This window comes from Petromyzon marinus, unplaced genomic scaffold (genome assembly GCF_048934315.1).
Source record: "Petromyzon marinus isolate PM22_M1 ecotype Great Lakes invasive population unplaced genomic scaffold, UKy_Petmar_22M1.pri1.0 PM_Scaffold_557, whole genome shotgun sequence".
Taxonomy (NCBI): Eukaryota; Metazoa; Chordata; class Hyperoartia; order Petromyzontiformes; family Petromyzontidae; genus Petromyzon; species Petromyzon marinus.
In genome coordinates, this window is record NW_027423565.1 from 27501 (window position 1) to 52842 (window position 25342).

General features: G+C 57.2%; 1 pseudogene; it reads left to right on the forward strand.

Annotated features, from left to right (window-relative positions):
* Positions 1 to 25253, forward strand: part of LOC142923475 (ATP-dependent RNA helicase DHX29-like) — a 42466-nt pseudogene extending 17213 nt beyond the window's left edge.
* The last annotated feature ends 89 nt before the right edge of the window (positions 25254 to 25342 follow it).

A 25342-nucleotide genomic window follows, 5' to 3' on the forward strand; every position in this document is an offset into this window, starting at 1 on the left:
AGCAGAGACCCATAGACTCACACAGCAGAGACCCATAGACTCACACAGCAGAGACCCATAGACTCACACAGCAGAGACCCATAGACTCACACAGCAGAGACCCGTAGACTCACACAGCAGAGACCCATAGACTCACACAGCAGAGACCCATAGACTCACACAGCGGAGACCCATAGACTCACACAGCAGAGACCCATAGACTCACGCAGCAGAGACCCATAGACTCACACAGCAGAGACCCATAGACTCACACAGCAGAGACCCATAGACTCACACAGCAGAGACCCATAGACTCACACAGCAGAGACCCGTAGACTCACACAGCAGAGACCCATAGACTCACACAGCAGAGACCCGTAGACTCACACGGCAGAGACCCATAGACTCACACAGCAGAGACCCATAGACTCACACAGCAGAGACCCATAGACTCACACAGCAGAGACCCGTAGACTCACACAGCAGAGACCCATAGACTCACACAGCGGAGACCTATAGACTCACACAGCAGAGACCCATAGACTCACACAGCAGAGACCCATAGACTCACACAGCAGAGACCCATAGACTCACACAGCAGAGACCCATAGACTCACACAGCAGAGACCCATAGACTCACACAGCAGAGACCCGTAGACTCACACAGCAGAGACCCATAGACTCACACAGCAGAGACCCATAGACTCACACAGCAGAGACCCATAGACTCACACAGCAGAGACCCATAGACTCACACAGCAGAGACCCATAGACTCACACAGCAGAGACCCATAGACTCACACAGCAGAGACCCATAGACTCACACAGCAGAGACCCATAGACTCACACAGCAGAGACCCATAGACTCACACGGCAGAGACCCATAGACTCACACAGCAGAGACCCATAGACTCACACAGCAGAGACCCATAGACTCACGCAGCAGAGACCCATAGACTCACACAGCAGAGACTCACACGGCAGAGACCCATAGACTCACACAGCAGAGACCCATAGACTCACACAGCAGAGACCCATAGACTCACACAGCAGAGACCCATAGACTCACACGGCAGACACCCATAGACTCATAGACTCACACAGCAGAGACCCATAGACTCACACAGCAGAGACCCATAGACTCACACAGCAGAGACCCACAGACTCACACAGCAGAGACCCATAGACTCAAACAGCAGAGACCCATAGACTCACACAACAGATACCCACAGACTCACACAGCAGAGACCCATAGACTCACACAGCAGAGACCCATAGACTCACACAGCAGAGACCCATAGACTCACACAGCAGAGACCCATAGACTCAAACAGCAGAGACCCATAGACTCACACAACAGATACCCACAGACTCACACAGCAGAGACCCATAGACTCACACAGCGGAGACCCATAGACTCACACAGCAGAGACCCATAGACTCACACGGCAGAGACCTGTAGACTCACACAGCGGAGACCCATAGACTCACACGGCAGAGACCCATAGACTCACACAGCAGAGATCCATAGACTCACACAGCAGAGACCCATAGACTCACACGGCAGAGACCCATAGACTCACACAGCAGAGACCCATAGACTCACACAGCAGAGACCCATAGACTCACACAGCAGAGACCCATAGACTCACACAGCGGAGACCCATAGACTCACACAGCAGAGACCCATAGACTCACACAGCAGAAACCCATAGACTCACACAGCAGAGACCCATAGACTCACATGGCAGACACCCATAGACTCACAAAGCAGAGACCCATAGACTCACACAGCAGAGACCCATAGACTCACACAGCAGAGACCCATAGACTCACACGGCAGAGACCCATAGACTCACACAGCAGAGACCCATAGACTCACACAGCAGAGACCCATAGACTCACACGGCAGACACCCATAGACTCATAGACTCACACAGCAGAGACCCATAGACTCACACAGCAGAGACCCATAGACTCACACAGCAGAGACCCATAGACTCACACAGCAGAGACCCATAGACTCACACAGCAGAGACCCATAGACTCAAACAGCAGAGACCCATGGACTCACACAACAGATACCCACAGACTCACACAGCAGAGACCCATAGACTCACACAGCAGAGACCCATAGACTCACACAGCAGAGACCCATAGACTCACACAGCAGAGACCCATAGACTCAAACAGCAGAGACCCATAGACTCACACAACAGATACCCACAGACTCACACAGCAGAGACCCATAGACTCACACAGCGGAGACCCGTAGACTCACACAGCGGAGACCCATAGACTCACACAGCAGAGACCCATAGACTCACACAGCAGAGACCCATAGACTCACACAGCAGAGACCCATAGACTCACACGGCAGAGACCCATAGACTCACACAGCAGAGACCCATAGACTCACACAGCAGAGACCCATAGACTCACGCAGCAGAGACCCATAGACTCACACAGCAGAGACCCATAGACTCACACAGCAGAGACCCATAGACTCACACGGCAGACACCCATAGACTCATAGACTCACACAGCAGAGACCCATAGACTCAAACAGCAGAGACCCATGGACTCACACAACAGATACCCACAGACTCACACAGCAGAGACCCATAGACTCACACAGCAGAGATCCATAGACTCACACAGCAGAGACCCATAGACTCACACAGCAGAGACCCATAGACTCAAACAGCAGAGACCCATAGACTCACACAACAGATACCCACAGACTCACACAGCAGAGACCCATAGACTCACACAGCGGAGACCCATAGACTCACACAGCAGAGACCCATAGACTCACACGGCAGAGACCTGTAGACTCACACAGCAGAGACCCATAGACTCACACAGCAGAGACCCATAGACTCACACAGCAGAGACCCATAGACTCACACAGCAGAGACCCATAGACTCACACAGCGGAGACCCGTAGACTCACACAGCGGAGACCCATAGACTCACACAGCAGAGACCCATAGACTCACACAGCGGAGACCCGTAGACTCACACAGCGGAGACCCATAGACTCACACAGCAGAGACCCATAGACTCACACAGCAGAGACCCATAGACTCACACAGCAGAGACCCATAGACTCACACGGCAGAGACCCATAGACTCACACAGCAGAGACCCATAGACTCACACAGCAGAGACCCATAGACTCACGCAGCAGAGACCCATAGACTCACACAGCAGAGACCCATAGACTCACACAGCAGAGACCCATAGACTCACACGGCAGACACCCATAGACTCATAGACTCACACAGCAGAGACCCATAGACTTACACAGCAGAGACCCATAGACTCACACGGCAGAGACCCATAGACTCACACAGCAGAGACCCATAGACTCACACAGCAGAGACCCATAGACTCAAACAGCAGAGACCCATAGACTCACACAACAGATACCCACAGACTCACACAGCAGAGACCCATAGACTAACACAGCAGAGACCCATAGACTCACACAGCAGAGACCCGTAGACTCACACAGCAGAGACCCATAGACTCACACAGCAGAGACCCATAGACTGACACAGCAGAGACCCATAGACTCACACGGCAGAGACCCATAGACTCACACAGCAGAGACCCATAGACTCACACAGCAGAGACCCATAGACTCACACGGCAGACACCCATAGACTCATAGACTCACACAGCAGAGACCCATAGACTCACACAGCAGAGACCCATAGACTCACACAGCAGAGACCCATAGACTCACACAGCAGAGACCCATAGACTCACACAGCAGAGACCCATAGACTCAAACAGCAGAGACCCATAGACTCACACAGCAGATACCCACAGACTCAAACAGCAGAGACCCATAGACTCACACAGCAGAGACCCATAGACTCACACAGCAGATACCCACAGACTCACACACAGAAACCCACAGACTCACACAGCAGAGACCCACAGACTCACACACAGAGACCCACAGACACACACACAGATACCCACAGACTCACACACAGAGACCCACAGACTCACACACAGAGACCCACAGACTCACACACAGAGACCCACAGACTCACACACAGAGACCCACAGACTCACACACAGAGACCCACAGACACACACACAGAGACCCACAGAGACACACACAGAGACCCACAGAGACACACACAGAGACCCAAAGACTCACACACAGAGACCCACAGACACACACAGAGACCCACAGAGACACACACAGAGACCCACAGAGTCACACAGAGACCCACAGAGACACACACAGAGACCCACAGACTCACACACAGAGACCCACAGACACACACACAGAGACCCACAGAGCCACACACAGAGACACACACAGAGACCCACAGAGACACACACAGAGACCCACAGACACACACAGAGACCCACAGACTCACACACAGAGACCCACAGACACACACAGAGACCCATCGACTCAAACAGCAGAGACCCATAGACTCACACAGCAGATACCCACAGACTCACACAGCAGAGACCCATAGACTCACACAGCAGAGACCCATAGACTCACACAGCAGATACCCACAGACTCACACACAGAAACCCACAGACTCACACAGCAGAGACCCACAGACTCACACACAGAGACCCACAGACACACACACAGATACCCACAGACTCACACACAGAGACCCACAGACTCACACACAGAGACCCACAGACTCACACACAGAGACCCACAGACTCACACACAGAGACCCACAGACTCACACACAGAGACCCACAGACACACACACAGAGACCCACAGAGACACACACAGAGACCCACAGAGACACACACAGAGACCCAAAGACTCACACACAGAGACCCACAGACACACACAGAGACCCACAGAGACACACACAGAGACCCACAGAGTCACACAGAGACCCACAGAGACACACACAGAGACCCACAGACTCACACACAGAGACCCACAGACACACACACAGAGACCCACAGAGCCACACACAGAGACACACACAGAGACCCACAGAGACACACACAGAGACCCACAGACACACACAGAGACCCACAGACTCACACACAGAGACCCACAGACACACACAGAGACCCATAGACTCAAACAGCAGAGACCCATAGACTCACACAGCAGATACCCACAGACTCACATAGCAGAGACCCATAGACTCACACAGCAGAGACCCATAGACTCACACAGCAGATACCCACAGACTCACACACAGAAACCCACAGACTCACACAGCAGAGACCCACAGACTCACACACAGAGACCCACAGACACACACACACACAGATACCCACAGACTCACACACAGAGACCCACAGACTCACACACAGAGACCCACAGACTCACACACAGAGACCCACAGACTCACACACAGAGACCCACAGACTCACACACAGAGACCCACAGACACACACACAGAGACCCACAGAGACACACACAGAGACCCACAGAGACACACACAGAGACCCAAAGACTCACACACAGAGACCCACAGACACACACAGAGACCCACAGAGACACACACAGAGACCCACAGAGTCACACAGAGACCCAAAGAGACACACACAGAGACCCACAGACTCACACACAGAGACCCACAGACACACACACAGAGACCCACAGAGCCACACACAGAGACACACACAGAGACCCACAGAGACACACACAGAGACCCACAGACACACACAGAGACCCACAGACTCACACACAGAGACCCACAGACACACACAGAGACCCACAGACACACACACAGAGACCCACAGACACATACAGAGACCCACAGAGACACACACAGAGACCCACAGACTCACACACAGAGACCCACAGACACACACTCAGAGACGCACAGACTCACACACAGAGACCCACAGACTCACACACAGAGACCCACAGACTCACACACAGAGACGCACAGACTCACACTCAGAGACGCACAGACTCACACTCAGAGACGCACAGACACACACACACAGAGACCCACAGACACACACACACAGAGACCCACAGAGACACACACAGAGACCCACAGACACACACAGAGACCCACAGACACACACACAGAGACCCACAGACTCACACAGAGACCCTTAGACTCACATAGAGACCCACAGACACACACAGAGACCCACAGAGACACACACAGAGACCCACAGACACACACACAGAGACCCACAGACACACACAGAGACCCACAGACCAGCTGCTGCCGTCCCCCCCTACCGTGACTTGCGGCCCCAAGTGTCGGCGTGGCAGCAGCTCCGACGGGGCTCACCTCCCCCCGTTTAAAACAATGTCCCCTCTCCCGCTGCCCGCCTCCGCCGCAGTCGATCCACCAGCTGCTGCCGCCGCCCTACCGCGACGTGTGGCTGGAGTGGCGTGACGCGGAGCAGGCTGCGCAGCAGGCGGCGCTCGCCGAGAACAACCGGCCCCGCGACGAGTTCCTCGACCGCCTGCTGGCGCAGCTCAAGGAGCAGCAGCAGCCGCAGCAGCAGCAGCAGCAGCAGCAGCCTGCGCTGCAGGAGCAGCAGCAGGAACAGCAGCAGTGGAGCGAGCAACAGGAGCGAAGGGTTCGCAAAGGTCACAGCGGCAAGGGGCGGAAGAAGCGCGCTCCCGCGCAGGTGGGTGACCGCGTCCACCCGCGGCAGATTGGCCCTGGCTGGATGGCGGCCCGGCCGACGCCGCGCTGGGATGCCGGCTGACGTCGCTCGCTCGTCTTCCTGTCCTGCGTAGATTTGTGTGGAGCGGCGGCTTCGTCCGAGGTGCCCTACGCCCGGTATAAAGTAGTACTGTATAAAGTAGCGCGGTGTAAAGTAGTACTGTATAAAGTAGTACTGTATAAAGTAGTACTGTATAAAGTAGTACTGTATAAAGTAGTGCGGTGTAAAGTAGCGTGGTGTAAAGTAGCGTGGTGTGAAGTAGCGTGGTGTAAAGTAGCGTGGTGTAAAGTAGCGTGGTGTAAAGTAGCGTGGTGTAAAGTAGCGTGGTGTAAAGTAGCGCGGTGTAAAGTAGCGTGGTGTGAAGTAGCGTGGTGTAAAGTAGCGTGGTGTGAAGTAGCGTGGTGTGAAGTAGCGTGGTGTGAAGTAGCGTGGTGTAAAGTAGCGTGGTGTGAAGTAGCGTGGTGTAAAGTAGCGTGGTGTAAAGTAGCGTGGTGTAAAGTAGCGTGGTGTAAAGTAGCGTGGTGTAAAGTAGCGTGGTGTAAAGTAGCGTGGTGTGAAGTAGCGTGGTGTGAAGTAGCGTGGTGTAAAGTAGCGCGGCTTGAGGTAGCGGTATCGGTAGGGGTAGCAGTAGGTGTAGCGGTAGGGGTAGCGGTAGGGGTAGTGGTAGCGGGAGGGGTAGCGGGTCTCTGCCGTGTGAGTCTATGGGTCTCTGCTGTGTGAGTCTATGGACTCTCCCGAGTGAGTCTATGGGTCTCTGCCGTGTGAGTCTATGGGTCTCTGCTGCGTGAGTCTATGGGTCTCTGCTGCGTGAGTCTATGGGTCTCTGCCGTGTGAGTCTATGGGTCTCTGCTGCGTGAGTCTATGGGTCTCTGCTGCGTGAGTCTATGGGTCTCTGCCGTGTGAGTCTATGGGTCTCTGCTGTGTGAGTCTATGGTCTCTCCCGAGTGAGTCTATGGGTCTCTGCCGTGTGAGTCTATGGGTCTCTGCTGCGTGAGTCTATGGGTCTCTGCTGCGTGAGTCTATGGGTCTCTGCCGTGTGAGTCTATGGGTCTCTGCTGTGTGAGTCTATGGTCTCTCCCGAGTGAGTCTATGGGTCTCTGCCGTGTGAGTCTATGGGTCTCTGCTGCGTGAGTCTATGGGTCTCTGCTGCGTGAGTCTATGGGTCTCTGCCGTGTGAGTCTATGGGTCTCTGCTGCGTGAGTCTATGGGTCTCTGCTGTGTGAGTCTATGGGTCTCTGCCGTGTGAGTCTATGGGTCTCTGCCGTGTGAGTCTATGGGTCTCTGCTGTGTGAGTCTATGGATCTCTGCTGTGTGAGTCTATGGGTCTCTGCTGTGTGAGTCTATGGATCTCTGCCGCGTGAGTCTATGGGTCTCTGTGTGAGACGATGGGCTCTCTGTGAGTCTATGTACCGTACTTTGAACGTCCTCCGCACCGTACGTAGCCAGCAGGCGCTGAATCGGCGGTGCGTGTCGGAGGGGCAGGAGAACGACCGAGTAAACGCGACAGAGAGAGGCGGCCGTGAAGAAACGAGTTTCACAGTTCCCTTCTGCCGTCGCGTTCCGCAGGACAGCGACGGTGGGCTCAAGGAGTCGTGGGACGACTCGGAGGGCAGCGGCTCCGGCTCCGGCTCCGGCGACGACGACGACGACGTGGATGACGAGGAGGAGGAGGATGAGGAAGCGAAAAACGGCGGCGGCAACGACGTTACGTGCGACGGGCGCGGTGACGGCGGCGGCGGCGGCGGCGGTGCGGAGGACGCGGCAGGGCGGGGCTCCCTGGCCGCGTGCCGCCACCTCTTCCGGCGCCTCCGCTCCTCGCCGGCGGCCGAGAGGCTCCGCGCCGAGCGCCGGGCCCTGCCCGTGTCGCAGCACCGCGAGCAGCTGGTGGGCGCCATGGCGACGCACCGAGTGGTCATCGTCGCCGGGGAGACGGGCAGCGGGAAGAGCACCCAGGTGCCGCAGTTCCTGCTCGAGGAGTTCCTGGCCGGTGAGTCGGGGGGGCGGGGTCCGGGGTCAGGGGTGAGGGGCTAGAGGTGAGGGGTCGGGGGTGAGTGAGTGCAGACGCCACGGGTGTCAAATTCATCGCCAAGACGCAAGAGGTCGGATGCTGCTTCCCCCCCCCCTTCCCCCACTTCTCCCCCCCTCATCCCCCCCTCATCTCCCCCCACTTCCTCCCCCCTCCTTTATCCCCCACTCACCCCCCCACCCCCCACCCGCCTCGCCCCCCAGGAGAGTCCCCGGCCTGTGAGGAGGGTGGTGCTGCCCCCTTCATGGTGGTGTGCACGCAGCCGCGACGCATCTCGGCCGTCAGCCTCGCGAGGCGCGTCAACCAGGAGCTGGGAGCGCACGGAGAGCCGGGCAGCGAGGTGACGCACGCACGCGTGTGTGTGGGTGTGGGTGTGTGTGTGTCTACGTGTGTGTGTGGGTGTGTCTACGTGTGTGTGTGGGTGTGTCTACGTGTGTGTGTGGGTGTGTCTACGTGTGTGTGTGGGTGTGTCTACGTGTGTGTGTGTGTAGGTGTGTGTGTTTACGTGTGTGTGTAGGTGTGTGTGTCTACGTGTGTGTGTGTAGGTGTGTGTGTCTACGTGTGTGTGTGTAGGTGTGTGTGTCTACGTGTGTGTAGGTGTGTGTGTCTACGTGTTGGGGGTGTAGGTGTGTGTGTGTAGGTGTAGGTGTGTGGGTGTGTCTACGTGTGTGTGTGTAGGTGTGTGTCTACATGTGTTGTGTGTAGGTGTGTGTGTTTACGTGTGTGTGTAGGTGTGTGCGTCTACGTATGTGTGGGTGTTTACGTGTGTGTGTAGGTGTTTGTATTTACGTGTGGCCTGGCACAAGCGTCGTGGTGACGTCACCGCCACTTAGTGGCGAATGGCGGTTGTTGTTGTTGTTGTTGTAGGTGTTTGTGTTTACGTGTGTATAGGTGTTTGTGTTTACGTGTGTGTGTGTGTTTACGTGTGTGTGTGTGTGGGTGTGTGCGTCTACGTATGTGTGTGGGTGTTTACGTGTGTGTAGTTGTGTACAGAATCCCACGTCAGAGAATGAGGAGGCTTACTGCAGCCTTCGCTCGGAGGTTCGGAGAGCCTTGAGGCGCTGCAAGGATGGGTGGTGGTCGCGGGTTGCTGAGGAGATGGAGTCTGCCTCAGTGGCCCGCGATCACAAATCTCTATTTAACTCCATCAAAAAAGTAACCTGCAGCGCCACACCTATTACCATCATTAGGGGAAAAAACGGTGATCCAATCTCCGACCCCCAGGAACAGGTTTGCAGATTTGCTGAGCATTTCTGTGAGGTCCTGGGGGAGGGAAAATCCCTCAGCCAGGAAAACATCGTGGCACAAAGTGAGGATGACCCTGCTGAGGCTGTGGTGCCTCAAATATTGGAACAAGTCACCCCCTGTGAGTGGCTGGCTGAGGTGCCATCTGTTGAGGAAGTACTGAAGGCGATCCGGAGTCTGAGACCAGGAAAGGCAGCGGGCAGAGATGATCTCCCAAGCGAAATGCTGAGGGAGGGTGGCGTTTGTGCACAGACTGCCCTATATGACATCATAGCAACGGTCTGGGCCGCTGGATGGGTTCCGCAGGATTGGAAGGATGCCCTGGTGGTCCCCCTCTTTAAGAAGGGGGACCGCACAGACTGTAACAACTACAGGGGCATCTCACTCCTCAGTGTGCCGGGAAAGGTCCTGGCAAGGATTATTCAGCATCGCCTTGCCAGGCACGCTGAGGAGAGGCTTGCGGAGCCCCAATGCGGTTTCAGGAAAGGGCGGTCCTGCACAGATGCCATATTTTCTGTCCGTCTGCTACAGCAGAGGTGTAGGGAATTCCAACAAGACCTACATCTCTGCTTTATTGACCTGGTCAAGGCCTATGATACCATCAGTAGGCCTGGGCTCTGGGTCGTTCTTCGTGCTTTTGGAGTACCTGACCCTCTGCTCACGATCATTAAGGCCCTTCATGATGGTGAGCGGGCCCGGATAAAACTACGTGGCCGGGAGTCAGAGCCATTCCCTGTACACCTTGGGGTGCGACAGGGATGTCCTCTGGCTCCCACATTATTTAACATCTATTTTGACCACGTAGTTCGTGAAGCCTTCAATAGCTGTACCGGGGGAATCTCCATATGGTACAGATATAATGGGAGGCTAATCGATGCCCGGGTGCGGTCAAGGGATGGCTCCCTATTGCTCAACCACGTTATGTATGCTGATGATTTGGTAATAGCTGCTCAGTCAGAGGAGGAGTTGGAGACGCTGCTGCTGAGACTGGAGCGTGCCACTAAGAGGTGGGGCCTTACCATCAGCCCCACCAAAACTAAGCACCTGCCTGGGTATTTTGTACCATCGGACACTCCACCCCCACAACTCCCAATCGGTGATGGGGCAGTTGTGGAGAGAGTGGAGAGTTTCCCATACCTGGGCAGTGTGCTTATGACTGGCTCCAGTTTAACAGCAGAGGTCTCACTCCGAATCAGTCGAGCGGCAATATCTTTTCATCGGTTGCGTAACGCTGTGTGGAAGCTACCTGGTCTGTCGCTCCGCACTAAGCTTCAGGTCTTCTCGGCCACGGTCATTCCCTCCCTTCTTTACGCTTGCGAAACATGGACCCCCCCTAATGGAACATCTTCGCCGGTTAGAAACATTTAGGCTGGCCTGCCTACGATCCATCCTGGGTTTAACCAGACTGGATTGTGTGAGGAGCTCACAAATCCTTGAAAGATCTGGGCAGGGTCCCATCGGTGAGCTCCTCCGGCAGGCAAGGCTGCGATGGCTGGGTCATGTAGCCCGCATGCCCAGCCACCGCATGCCGAAACAGCTTTTGTTTGGCCGGATTGAGGGGGCTAAGCGGGCGCGGCACGGGCTAGAGAAGAGATGGAGTGATGTGGTACAGGAGGACGTGGAGCTGAGTGGACTTGTCGATGACTGGTACCAGCGGTGTCAAGATTGGCCTCTGTGGAGGAGGCTCGTGAAGGACGCTACTGGGCAGTTGGAGGCAGTCGCCCTGCAACAACAACGAAGGGCGGAGGAGCGACGCTCACAACAACGAGCGGAGCGCCGGGTGGCTAAAGCACAGCAGGTTGGCACAGTAGGGGGCACAGGTGGTGCATCAGCCAGCCATCTCGGTCATCTCAGTCAGTCGACCCGTGGCACCTGGGTCTGCCCAGTGACCTCCTGCCAGCGGGCGTTCGACACTTCACGTGGCCTCACGGTGCACATAGCCTGGCACAAGCGTCGTGGTGACGTCACCGCCACTTAGTGGCGAATGGCGGTTGTTGTTGTTGTTGTTGTGTGTGTGTAGGTGTGTGTGTAGGTGTGTGTGTAGGTGTGTGTGTGTGTAGGTGTGTGTGTGTAGGTAGGTGTGTGTGTGTCTAGGTGTGTGTGTGTGTACGTGTAGAGGTTAGCGCTACGCCGCCCTACGAACCCGGCGACCCGATTCCCGCTCACCGGCCAACACCGGTGACGATTAAACGAACCTCCCCTTAGGTCGACTCAGCCTCAAACGAGCACCTGGCGCGGTGTGCTTAGTAAACATCGCCACCGGGGAGACAAAGGCGGCCGGGCGCGGTGTTGTCCACCCCGCCCCCGCCTCGTGTGCCGTGCCGGCTTTCACGGGCGCCGCTCTCCGACCCCGCTGGCCCCGGCGGGCCGCCGTGGCCACGCGACGGACCGCGGGGGTCTCCGGCGTTTTGCGCGGGCGCGGGGCGATGTCGGCTCGGCCTCACGGCGAGCGGCCCGGCGCGATTCCGCGGAACATCGCCGACAGAGCACCTGACCCCCCCCCCCCCCCCCCCCCCCCCCCCCCCCCCGTGTGTCCGTGTCAGTCGTCACTCTGCGGCTACCACATCCGCCTGGAGCGCCGCTCCGGGCCCTGCTGCCGCCTGCTCTACGCCACGGCCGGCGTGCTCCTGCGCCGGCTGCAGGTGGAGCCGTCGCTCTCGTCGCTCTCCCACCTCGTCGTGGACGAGGTGCACGAGCGCGGCGCCCACAACGACCTCCTCCTCGCCGCGATGCGCCGGCTGCTGGCGCAAGCGGCGTCTTCGGCGTCTCCGGCGCCTTCGGGGCGGCAGCAGCAGCGGCGGCAGCCGCCGCGTCTCATCCTCATGAGCGCCACGGCCGACTGCCGGCGCCTGTCGCGGTATTTCGGCGGGTGTCCCATCGTCACGGTGCCCGGGCGCACCTTCCCCGTGCAGGTGCGGCGCTCGCGGGCACGGAGAGAGAGGGAGACTCACAGACTGGCACACACAGAGAGAGAGAGACTCATAGACTGGCACAGAGAGAGAGACTCATAGACTGGCACAGAGAGAGAGAGACTCATAGACTGGCACAGAGAGAGAGACTCATAGACTGGCACAGAGAGAGAGAGACTCATAGACTGGCACACACAGAGAGAGAGAGAGACTCATAGACTGGCACACAGAGAGAGAGAGAGAGACTCATAGACTGGCACACAGAGAGAGACTCATAGACTGGCACAGAGAGAGAGAGAGAGAGACTCATAGACTGGCACACACAGAGAGAGAGACTCACAGACTGGCACAGAGAGAGAGAGAGAGAGACTCATAGACTGGCACACAGAGAGAGAGACTCATAGACTGGCACACACAGAGAGAGAGACTCACAGACTGGCACGGAGAGAGAGAGACTCATAGACTGGCACACAGAGAGAGAGAGAGAGACTCATAGACTGGCACACACAGAGAGAGAGACTCATAGACTGGCACACACAGAGAGAGAGACTCACAGACTGGCACAGAGAGAGAGAGACTCATAGACTGGCACGGAGAGAGAGAGAGAGAGACTCACAGACTGGTCCACACACAGAGAGAGAGACTCATAGACTGGCACACAGAGAGAGAGAGAGAGACTCATAGACTGGCACACAGAGAGAGAGAGAGACTCATAGACTGGCACACAGAGAGAGAGAGAGACTCATAGACTGGCACACAGAGAGAGAGAGAGAGACTCATAGACTGGCACACACAGAGAGAGAGAGAGACTCATAGACTGGCACACACAGAGAGAGACTCATAGACTGGCACACAGAGAGAGAGAGACTCATAGACTGGCACACACAGAGAGAGAGACTCATAGACTGGCACACACAGAGAGAGATACTCATAGACTGGCACAGAGAGAGAGAGACTCATAGACTGGCACACACACAGAGAGAGAGAGAGAGACTCATAGACTGGCACACAGAGAGAGAGAGAGACTCATAGACTGGCACACACACAGAGAGAGAGAGACTCATAGACTGGCACAGAGAGAGAGAGAGAGAGACTCATAGACTGGCACACACAGAGAGAGAGAGAGACTCATAGACTGGCACACAGAGAGAGAGAGAGACTCATAGACTGGCACAGAGAGAGAGAGAGACTCATAGACTGGCACACACAGAGAGAGAGACTCATAGACTGGCACACACAGAGAGAGATACTCATAGACTGGCACACACAGAGAGAGAGAGAGAGACTCATAGACTGGCACACACAGAGAGAGATACTCATAGACTGGCACAGAGAGAGAGAGAGACTCATAGACTGGCACAGAGAGAGAGAGAGACTCATAGACTGGCACAGAGAGAGAGAGACTCATAGACTGGCACACACAGAGAGAGAGAGACTCATAGACTGGCACACACAGAGAGAGATACTCATAGACTGGCACACAGAGAGAGAGACTCATAGACTGGCACAGAGAGAGAGAGAGAGAGACTCATAGACTGGCACACAGAGAGAGAGACTCATAGACTGGCACAGAGAGAGAGAGAGAGAGACTCATAGACTGGTCCACGGTCAGTATCCTCCTCCTCCTACACCTCGTCCCCCGTCTCCCCCCGCGCAGGTGAGCTACATGGAGGACGTGGTGGAGTTGAGCGGCTACGCCCTGGACTCGGACTCCCCGTACGCTGTGCGTGACCGCGACCAGCAGCAGCAGCAGCAGTCCACCGCCGTCACCGTCACGGGAAGGGCCGGACAATCGCGTCGCGTGCAGGTGAGCGCCGGCGCGGCGGGGTGAGCCACGGGTCGCGGGGTTCACGGGGTTCACGGGGTCGCGGGGTCGCGGGGTCACGTTGGGGTCGTCGGTGCTCTGGCGGGACGCGGAGCGTGTTCGCGAGCGCGACGCGAATTGCCGCCGGGCTCCGTGTGCGCCTTTTTATGGGCCTTCACAGGCCCAGGGTGTGAGCCTTCACAGGCCCAGGGTGTGAGCCTTCACAGGCCCAGGGTGTGAGCCTTCACAGGCCGAGGGTGTGAGCCTTCACAGGCCCAGGGTGTGAGCCTTCACAGGCCCAGCGTGTGAGCCTTCACAGGCCCAGGGTGTGAGCCTTCACAGGCCCAGGGTGTGAGCCTTCACAGGCCGAGGGTGTGAGCCTTCACAGGCCCAGGGTGTGAGCCTTCACAGGCCGAGGGTGTGAGCCTTCACAGGCCGAGGGTGTGAGCCTTCACAGGCCGAGGGTGTGAGCCTTCACAGGCCCAGGGTGTGAGCCTTCACAGGCCGAGGGTGTGAGCCTTCACAGGCCGAGGGTGTGAGGCTTCACAGGCCCAGGGTGTGAGCCTTCACAGGCACAGGGTGTGAGCCTTCACAGGCCCAGGGTGTGAGCCTTCACAGGCCCAGGGTGTGAGCCTTCACAGGCCCAGGGTGTGAGCCTTCACAGTCCCAGGGTGTGAGCCTTCACAGGCCCAGGGTGTGAGCCTTCACAGGCCGAGGGTGTGAGCCTTCACAGCCCCAGGGTGTGAGCCTTCACAGGCCCAGGGTGTGAGCCTTCACAGGCCCAGGGTGTGAGCCTTCACAGGCCCAGGGTGTGAGCCTTCACAGGCCCAGGGTGTGAGCCTTTACAGGCCCAGGGTGTGAGCCTTCACAGGCCCAGGGTGTGAGCCTTCACAGGCCCAGGGTGTGAGCCTTCACAGGCCGAGGGTGTGAGCCTTCACAGGCCCAGGGTGTGAGCCTTCACAGGCCGAGGGTGTGAGCCTTCACAGGCCCAGGGTGTGAGCCTTCACAGGCCCAGGGTGTGAGCCTTCACAGGCCCAGGGTGTGAGCCTTCACAGGCCCAGGGTGTGAGCCTTCACAGGCCCAGGGTGTGAGCCTTCACAGGCCCAGGGTGTGAGCCTTCACAGGCCCAGGGTGTGAGCCTTCACAGGCCCAGGGTGTGAGCCTTCACAGGCCCAGGGTGTGAGCCTTCACAGGCCCAGGGTGTGAGCCTTCACAGGCCCAGGGTGTGAGCCTTCACAGGCCCAGGGTGTGAGCCTTCACAGGCCCAGGGTGTGAGCCTTCACAGCCCGAGGGTGTGAGCCTTCACAGGCCCAGGGTGTGAGCCTTCACAGGCCCAGGGTGTGAGCCTTCACAGGCCCAGGGTGTGAGCCTTCACAGGCCCAGGGTGTGAGCCTTCACAGGCCGAGGGTGTGAGCCTTCACAGGCCCAGGGTGTGAGCCTTCACAGGCCCAGGGTGTGAGCCTTCACAGGCCCAGGGTGTGAGCCTTCACAGGCCCAGGGTGTGAGCCTTCACAGGCCCAGGGTGTGGGCCTTCACAGGCCCAGGGTGTGAGCCTTCACAGGCCGAGGGTGTGGGCCTTCACAGGCCCAGGGTGTGAGCCTTCACAGGCCCAGGGTGTGAGCCTTCACAGGCCGAGGGTGTGAGCCTTCACAGGCCGAGGGTGTGAGCCTTCACAGGCCCAGGGTGTGAGCCTTCACAGGCCCAGGGTGTGAGCCTTCACAGGCCGAGGGTGTGAGCCTTCACAGGCCGAGGGTGTGAGCCTTCACAGGCCGAGGGTGTGAGCCTTCACAGGCCCAGGGTGTGAGCCTTCACAGGCCGAGGGTGTGAGCCTTCACAGGCCCAGGGTGTGAGCCTTCACAGGCCCAGGGTGTGAGCCTTCACAGGCCGAGGGTGTGAGCCTTCACAGGCCCAGGGTGTGAGCCTTCACAGGCCGAGGGTGTGGGCCTTCACAGGCCGAGGGTGTGAGCCTTCACAGGCCGAGGGTGTGAGCCTTCACAGGCCGAGGGTGTGAGCCTTCACAGGCCGAGGGTGTGAGCCTTCACAGGCCGAGGGTGTGAGTCTTCACAGTCCGAGGGTGTGAGTCTTCACAGTCCGAGGGTGTGAGTCTTCACAGTCCGAGGGTGTGAGTCTTCACAGTCCGAGGGTGTGAGTCTTCACAGCCCGAGGGTGTGAGTCTTCACAGTCCGAGGGTGTGAGTCTTCACAGTCCGAGGGTGTGAGCGAGGGTGTGAGCGAGGGTGTGAGTCTTCACAGTCCGAGGGTGTGAGTGAGGGTGTGAGCGAGGGTGTGAGTCTTCACAGGCCGAGGGTGTGAGTCTTCACAGCCAGAGGGTGTGAACGAGGGTGTGAGCGAGGGTGTGAGCGAGGGTGTGAGTCTTCACAGCCCGAGGGTGTGAGCGAGGGTGTGAGTCTTCACAGTCCCAGGGTGTGAGTCTTCACAGCCAAAGGGTGTGAGCGAGGGTGTGAGAGAGGGTGTGAGTCTTCACAGTCCGAGGGTGTGAGTCTTCACAGCCCGAGGGTGTGAGCGAGGGTGTGAGTCTTCACAGCCAGAGGGTGTGAACGAGGGTGTGAACGAGGGTGTGAGCGAGGGTGTGAGTGAGGGTGTGAGCGAGGGTGTGAGTCTTCACAGCCCCAGGGTGTGAGTCTTCACAGCCCGAGGGTGTGAGCGAGGGTGTGAGCGAGGGTGTGAGTCTTCACAGCCAGAGGGTGTGAGTGAGGGTGTGAGCGAGGGTGTGAGTCTTCACAGCCCCAGGGTGTGAGTCTTCACAGCCCGAGGGTGTGAGCGAGGGTGTGAGCGAGGGTGTGAGTCTTCACAGCCAGAGGGTGTGAGCGAGGGTGTGAGCGAGGGTGTGAGTCTTCACAGCTGCTGCTACTCGCGACGAACAGAACTTGCCCCGACAGTCTGCGTTGGGATATACGTGTGTGTGTCTTTGTGAGTGTCTGTGTGTGTGTCTGTGTGAGTGTCTGTATGTGTGTCTTTGTGAGTGTGAGTGTCTTTGTGTGTCTTTGTGTGTGTGAGTGTCTGTGTGTGTGTCTGTGTGAGTATCTCTGTGTGTGTGAGTGTCTTTATGTGTGTCTGTGCGAGTGTCTTTGTGTGTGTGAGTGTCTTTGTGTGTCTTTGTGTGTGTGTGTCTGTGTGAGTGTCTGTGTGTGTGTGTCTTTGTGTGTGTCTGTGTGAGTGTCTGTGTGTGTGTCTGTGTGAGTATCTGTGTGTGTGTGTGATTGTCTTTGTGTGTGTCTGTGTGAGTGTCTGTGTGTGTGTGAGTGTCTTTGTGTGTGTCTGTGTGAGTGTCTGTGTGAGTGTCTGTGAGTGTCTTTGTGTGTGTCTGTGTGAGTGTCTGTGTGAGTGTCTGTGTGAGTGTCTTTGTGTGTGTCTTTGTGTGTGTCTGTGTGTCTGTCTGTGTGTCTGTGTGTGTGTGTCTTTGTGTGTGTCTGTGTGAGTGTGTGTGAGTGTCTTTGTGTGTGTGTGTGTCTGTGTGAGTGTCTTTGTGTGTGTCTGTGTGAGTGTCTGTGTGTGTGTGATTGTCTTTGTGTGTGTCTGTGTGAGTGTCTGTGTCTTTGTGTGTGTCTGTGTGAGTGTCTGTGTGTGTGTGTCTTTGTGTGTGTCTGTGTGAGTATCTGTGTGTGTGTGATTGTCTTTGTGTGTGTCTGTGTGAGTGTCTGTGTGTAAGTGTCTTTGTGTGTGTCTGTGTGAGTGTCTGTGTGTGTGTGTGATTGTCTTTGTGTGTGTCTGTGTGAGTGTCTGTGTGTGTGTGAGTGTCTTTGTGTGTGTCTGTGTGAGTGTCTGTGTGTGTGTGAGTGTCTTTGTGTGTGTCTGTGTGAGTGTCTGTGTGTGTGAGTGTCTTTCTGTGTGTCTTTGTGTGTGTCTGTGTGTGTGTGAGTGTCTGTGTGAGTGTCTGTGAGTGTCTCTGTGTGTGTGTGAGTGTGTGTGTGTCTGTGTGTGTGTGTGTGTGTTTTTGTGTGTGTCTGTGTGAGTGTCTGTGTGTCTTTGTGTGTGTCTGTGTGTCTTTGTGTGTGTCTGTGTGAGTGTCTGTGTGTGTGTGTCTATATGTGTGTGTCTATGTGAGTGTCTGTGAGTGTCTTTGTGTGTGTCTGTGTGAGTGTCTGTGTGTGTGTCTGTGTGTGTGTCTGTGTGAGTGTCTGTGTGAGTGTCTTTGTGTGTGTCTGTGTGTGTGAGTGTCTGTGTGTGTGTCTGTGTGTGTGTCTGTGTGTGTGTGTCTGTGTGTCTGTGTGTGTGTGTGTCTTTGTGTGTGTCTGTGTCAGTGTCTGTGTGTGTGTGTGTCTATGTGTGTGTTTGTGGGGAGCGGTGGTGCAGCCGTCAGCGCTACGCTGCGCTACGAACCCGGCGACCCGGTTTCGATTCCCGCCCAAGGCCAACACCCGGTGACGGTTATCTGAACCGGTCCTGGGCCTCCCCTAGGTCGACTCGGCCTCAACTGAGTACCTGGTGTAGCGGTGCGTAGTGAACATCGCCACTGGGGGAGACAAAGGCGGCCGGGCGTGGTGCTGCCGGCCACCCACCCACCCACCCACCCCCCCTCGCGTGCCGTGCCGACCTTCGTCGGCGCTCGCTCACGGCACTTGCCCCAACAGCCCGTTCGGGCCGCGCGGGGGATCTTTGTCTTTGTCGTGGTGTGCGCCCGTGCGGTGCCGACGGGCGACACCGGTTGGCGCTGTGGCGGTGCGAGCCTCGCCGGCGAGCCACCGAGGTTCGAGCCGCACGCTCGCGGCCGCCAGCGACGCTGGGCGAGCATCTAAAACCGTTCCCCGCGGCGGCCGCGGGGGGGCGGGCGGCACCACTCGGTCCCCCGACGGGCCGCTAACGGGTAAAGTCGCGTGGATTAGGGAAATAAGTCAATAATGCATCCCGACGTTTCGATCGCAACGGCGAGCGGTCGTCCCCGGGCGAGAGAAGCGCTCCTCTGTGGCGAGGCATTACATAGTAGGGGGGATGGGGGGGGGAGGGGGTAGTAGGCCGCAAAGGGGGGCGAGAGCGCTGGAGATGACATTCAAAGAGGGCTTGGGTGAGAGAGAGAGAGAGAAGAGAAAAGAAATGTGACAAGGAAGCCGAGATGTCAAACGTAACAGAACCTTGAAATGCAACGCAACTCAGAGAGTCGGCTAACACAACAGTTAACACCTTCGCCCGGTTGATCAACGTCCTTCCAAAGATTGCTACATTTTGCATCCCTCCCTCTCCGCGTGATGCCTCGCCGCAGAGGCGCGTTTCTCCCTTTCACCTGAGCACGACCGCCGCTTGCTGTTGCGATCGAAACGTCGGCACCTACCATTTGCCCCCCTTTTCCTAATCCGCGCGACTTTTTTGCCGAAATAACCCACGAGCGATGAAAATCCCGCAGTCACGGGAGCTTCCAATATATATAAAAAAAAAAAACACACATTTCTTCAACTTTTCTCCTTCCTCGTCCCCACTGCGAGCTCAGCTGTCGTGGGAGAAGGAGGGGCCGCCCGGCACGGACCCCAGCGGCCTCGACCCGGCGCGCTACAGCGCCCGCACGCGCCACGCCGTCGCCACCGCCAGCCCCGAGCGCGTCAACCTGGAGCTCGTGGTGGCGCTTCTCTCCCACCTGGGTGAGTTGTTGGGGGGGGGGGGCGGGGGGGGGGGGGCGGGGAACAAATGTATACGTGTCATAATAAATCACGAGAATGAAGAAATTGATAATAAAATAAAATTAAAAAAAACTGCGTGGCAATACGGCAAAAATGACATCGTCCAAAATTGAATTATGAAAATTAATTATAATGAAACAAATAAAGTCCCCCCCCCCATCGGCGGGCGTGTGCCGGGGCCGGCAACGCCGCCTCGTCACGGCGCCACTGGGGGAGGCGAAGGCGGCCCCGGGCGGTGGTGCTGGCCACCCACCACCCGCTCGCGCCGTGTGCCGCAGTGCCGGCCTTCGTAGGCGCTGCCGCCGCTCGCTCGCGGCACTTGCCCCGACAGGCGTCTGCCAGAGGCTACACGGGGGACCTTTGTCCTCGTGCCTAGACACCAGCGCCGAGCTGCGTGCGGTGGACGGCGCCGTGCTCGTCTTCCTGCCGGGCTTCGCCGACATCCAGGATCTCCACGACGCGCTGAGCCAGCACCGGGACTTCCGCGACTCCCGCCGGTGAGGCCGCCCCCCCCGGCGCCGGAACGCCGCCGTTCACATCGATAGCCTCAACAGTGAGCCGATTGCGCCGGCATTGCCGCGGCGAACGCTTGCCGTGCGATGCGAGCGTCGTGCGCGTGTGTGTGTGCGTGTGTGTGCGTTTGTGTGTGTGTGTGTGTGCGTGTGTGTGTGTGTGTGTGTGCGTGCGTGTGTGTGTGCGTCGTGCGCGTGTGTGTGTGCGTGTGTGTGTGTGTGTGTGTGCGTGTGTGTGTGTACGTGTGTGTGTGTGTGCGTCGTGCGCGTGTGTGTGTGCGCGTGTGTGTGTGCGTGTGTGTGTGTGTGTGTGCGTGTGTGTGTGTACGTGTGTGTGTGTGTGCGTCATGCGCGTGTGTGTGTGTGCGTGTGTGTGTGCGTGTGTGTGTGTGTGCGTGCGTGTGTGTGTGCGTCGTGCGCGTGTGTGTGTGCGTGTGTGTGTGTGTGTGTGCGTGTGTGTGTGCGTGTGTGTGTGTGCGTGTGTGTGTGTGTACGTGTGTGTGTGTGTACGTGTGCGTGTGTGTACGTGTGTGTGTGTGTGTACGTGTGTGTGTGTGCGTGTGTGTGTGTGCGTGTGCGTGTGTGTGTGCGTGTGTGTGTGTGTGTACGTGTGTGTGTGTGCGTGTGTGTGTGTGCGTGTGCGTGTGTGTGTGCGTGTGTGTGCGTGTGTGTGTGTGTGTGTACGTGTGTGTGTGTGTGCGTGCGCTGGGGTGTGGCCTCGGGAGCGTGGCCAGCGGTGGAGTAGCGGTCAGCGCTACTCCGCCCCTACACGAACCCGGCCTCACCGAGTTCGATTCCCGCTCGCGGCCACCAACACCGCCGGTGACGACAGAAATCTGAACCGGTCCCGGGCCTCCTAACTCGGTCGACTCGGCCTCAACGAGTACCTGGTGCGGTGTGTAAACATCGCCGCTGGGGAGACAAAGGCGGCCGGGCGTGCGTGGCACCGGCCACCTCGCCCCCACCTCGTGCGGCCGTGCCGGCCTTTCGTAGGTGCCGCTCGCTAACGGCGCTTGACCCGGCCGCCCGTGCAGGCTACACGGTGGAGGGCGGGACCTTTGCCTGTACCTGACCGTGCGTGCATCGCTGCGCCAGGTACAAGGTGGTGCCGCTCCACTCGGTGCTGTCGTCGCGCGACCAGAGCGCCGCTTTCTCCATCCCTCCGCCGGGTGTGCGCAAGGTACGGTCTCTGTGTGAGTCTGTGGGTCTCTGCGTGAGTCTGTGGGTCTCTGCGTGAGTCTGTGGGTCTCTGTGTGAGTCTGTGGGTCTCTGTGTGAGTCTGTGGGTCTCTGCGTGAATCTGTGGGTCTCTGTGTGAGTCTGTGGGTCTCTGTGTGAGTCTGTGGGTCTCTGTGTGAGTCTGTGGGTCTCTGTGCGAGTCTATGGGTTTCTGTGTGAGTCTATGGGTTTTTGTGTGAGTCTGTGGGTCTCTGTGTGAGTCTGGCTCTCTGCGTGAGTCTGTGGGTCTCTGTGTGAGTCTGGCTCTCTGCGTGAGTCTGTGGGTCTCTGTGTGAGTCTGTGGGTCTCTGTGTGAGTCTGTGTCTCTGCGTGAGTCTGTGGGTCTCTGCGTGAGTCTGTGGGTCTCTGTGTGAGTCTGTGGGTCTCTGTGTGAGTCTGTGGGTCTCTGTGTGAGTCTGTGGGTCTCTGTGTGAGTCTGTGGGTCTCTGTGTGAGTCTGTGGGTCTCTGTGTGAGTCTGTGGGTCTCTGTGTGAGTCTGTGGGGCTCTGTACGAGTCTGTGGGTCTCTGTGTGAGTCTGTGAGTCTCTGTGTGAGTCTGTGGGTCTCTGTGTGAGTCTGTGGGTCTCTGTGTGAGTCTGTGGGTCTCTGTGTGAGTCTGTGGGTCTCTGTGTGAGTCTGTGGGTCTCTGTGTGAGTCTGTGGGTCTCTGTGCGAGTCCATGGGTTTCTGTGTGAGTCTATGGGTTTTTGTGTGAGTCTGTGGGTCTCTGTGTGAGTCTGGCGCTCTGCGTGAGTCTGTGGGTCTCTGTGTGAGTCTGGCTCTCTGCGTGAGTCTGTGGGTCTCTGTGTGAGTCTGTGGGTCTCTGTGTGAGTCTGTGTCTCTGCGTGAGTCTGTGGGTCTCTGTGTGAGTCTATGGGTCTCTGTGTGAGTCTATGGGTCTCTGCGTGAGTCTGTGGGTCTCTGCGTGAGTCTGTGGGTCTCTGTGTGAGTCTGTGGGTCTCTGTGTGAGTCTACGGGTCTCTGTGTGAGTCTGTGGGTCTCTGCGTGAGTCTGTGGGGCTCTGTGCGAGTCTGTGGGTCTCTGTGTGAGTCTACGGGTCTCTGTGTGAGTGTGGGTCTCTGCGTGAGTCTGTGGGTCTCTGTGTGAGTCTGTGGGTCTCTGCGTGAGTCTGTGGGTCTCTGCGTGAGTCTGTGGGTCTCTGTGTGAGTCTGTGGGTCTCTGCGTGAGTCTGTGGGTCTCTGTGTGAGTTTGTGGGTCTCTTGTGTGTCTGTGGGTCTCTGTGTGAGTCTGTGGGTCTCTGTGAGTCTATGGGTCTCTGTGTGAGTCTGTGGGTCTCTGTGTGAGTCTGTGGGTCTCTGTGTGAGTGTATTGGTCTCTGTGTGAGTCTGTGGGTCTCTGTGTTAGTCTGTGGGTCTCTGTGTGAGTCTGTGGGTCTCTGTGCGAGTCTGTGGGTCTCTGTGCGAGTCTGTGGGTCTCTGTGCGAGTCTGTGGGTCTCTGTGTGAGTCTGTGGGTCTCTGCGTGAGTCTGTGGGTCTCTGCGCGAGTCTGTGGGTCTCTGTGCGAGTCTGTGGGGCTCTGTGTGAGTCTGTGGGTCTCTGTGTGAGTCTGTGGGGTCTCTGCGTGAGTCTGTGGGTCTCTGCGTGAGTCTGTGGGTCTCTGCGTGAGTCTGTGGGTCTCTGTGTGAGTCTGTGGGTCTCTGTGTGAGTCTGTGGGTCTCTGCGTGCGTCTGTGGGTCTCTGTGAGTCTGTGGGTCTCTGTGTGTGTCTGTGGGTCTCTGTGTGAGTCTGTGGGTCTCTGTGAGTCTATGGGTCTCTGTGTGAGTCTGTGGGTCTCTGTGTGAGTCTGTGGGTCTCTGTGTGAGTGTATTGGTCTCTGTGTGAGTCTGTGGGTCTCTGTGTTAGTCTGTGGGTATCTGTGTGAGTCTGTGGGTCTCTGTGCGAGTCTGTGGGTCTCTGTGCGAGTTTGTGGGTCTCTGTGTGAGTCTGTGGGTCTCTGTGTGAGTCTGTGGGTCTCTGTGTGAGTCTGTGGGTCTCTGTGTGAGTCTGTGGGTCTCTGTGTGAGTCTGTGGGTCTCTGTGTGAGTGTATTGGTCTCTGTGTGAGTCTGTGGGTCTCTGTGTGAGTCTGTGGGTCTCTGTGTGAGTGTATTGGTCTCTGTGTGAGTCTGTGGGTCTCTGTGTTAGTCTGTGGGTCTCTGTGTGAGTCTGTGGGTCTCTGTGTGAGTCTGTGGGTCTCTGTGTGAGTCTGTGGGTCTCTGTGTGAGTCTGTGGGTCTCTGTGTGCGTGTATTGGCCTCTGTGTGAGTCTGTGGGTCTCTGTGTGAGGGTATTGGTCTCTGTGTGAGTCTGTGGGTCTCTGTGTGAGTCTGTGGGTCTCTGTGTGAGTCTATGGGTCTCTGTGTGCGTGTATTGGTCTCTGTGTGAGTCTGTGGGTCTCTGTGTGAGTCTGTGGGTCTCTGTGTGAGTCTGTGGGTCTCTGTGTGCGTGTATTGGTCTCTGTGTGAGTCTGTGGGTCTCTGTGTGAGTCTGTGGGTCTCTGTGTGAGTCTGTGGGTCTCTGTGTGCGTGTATGGGTCTCTGTGTGAGTCTGTGGGTCTCTGTGTGACTCTGTGGGTCTCTGTGTGAGTCTACGGGTCTCTGTGTGAGTCTATGGGTCTCTGTGTGAGTCTATGGGTCTCTGTGTGATGAGTCTACGGGTCTCTGTGTGAGTCTGTGGGTCTCTGTGTGGGTCTGTGGGTCTCTGTGTGAGTCTGTGGTTTTCTGTGTGAGTCTGTGGGTCTCTGTGTGAGTGTATTGGTCTCTGTGTGAGTCTGTGGGTCTCTGTGCGAGTCTATGGGTCTCTGCGTGAGTCTGTGGGTCTCTGTGTGAGTCTGTGGGTCTCTGTGTGAGTTTGTGGGTCTCTGTGTGAGTCTGTAGGTCTCTGTGTGAGTCTGTGGGTCTCTGCGTGAGTCTATGGGTCTCTGCGTGAGTCTGTGGGTAACCAGCCGTGCTAATTCGGAGGTGCGTGGGGTTGGGAAGGCCAACAGACTAAACACAAAAAGCTGTTCTAAAGAAACGAGGACGTTCACCTCGTCGTCGATGACGTCATCGAGGACGATGACGTCATCGATGACGACGTACGCCGTCGGCGAGCCCACCGCTCCGTCGAGCCGCTGCCGCTTTGTTTCCCGCGACTCGCAGATCGTGCTGGCGACCAACATCGCCGAGACGGGCATCACCATCCCCGACGTGGTGTTCGTCATCGACGGCGGACGCAGCAAGGAGAACAGGTGGCGCCTCCGTCGTCACGATCGCAATCATCATCATCGTCGTCGTCGTCGTCGTCGTCGTCGCTGTCGTCACGATCGTCATCATCACTGTCATCATGGTCATCGCTATCACCACCACTATCATCATCATCATCAATGT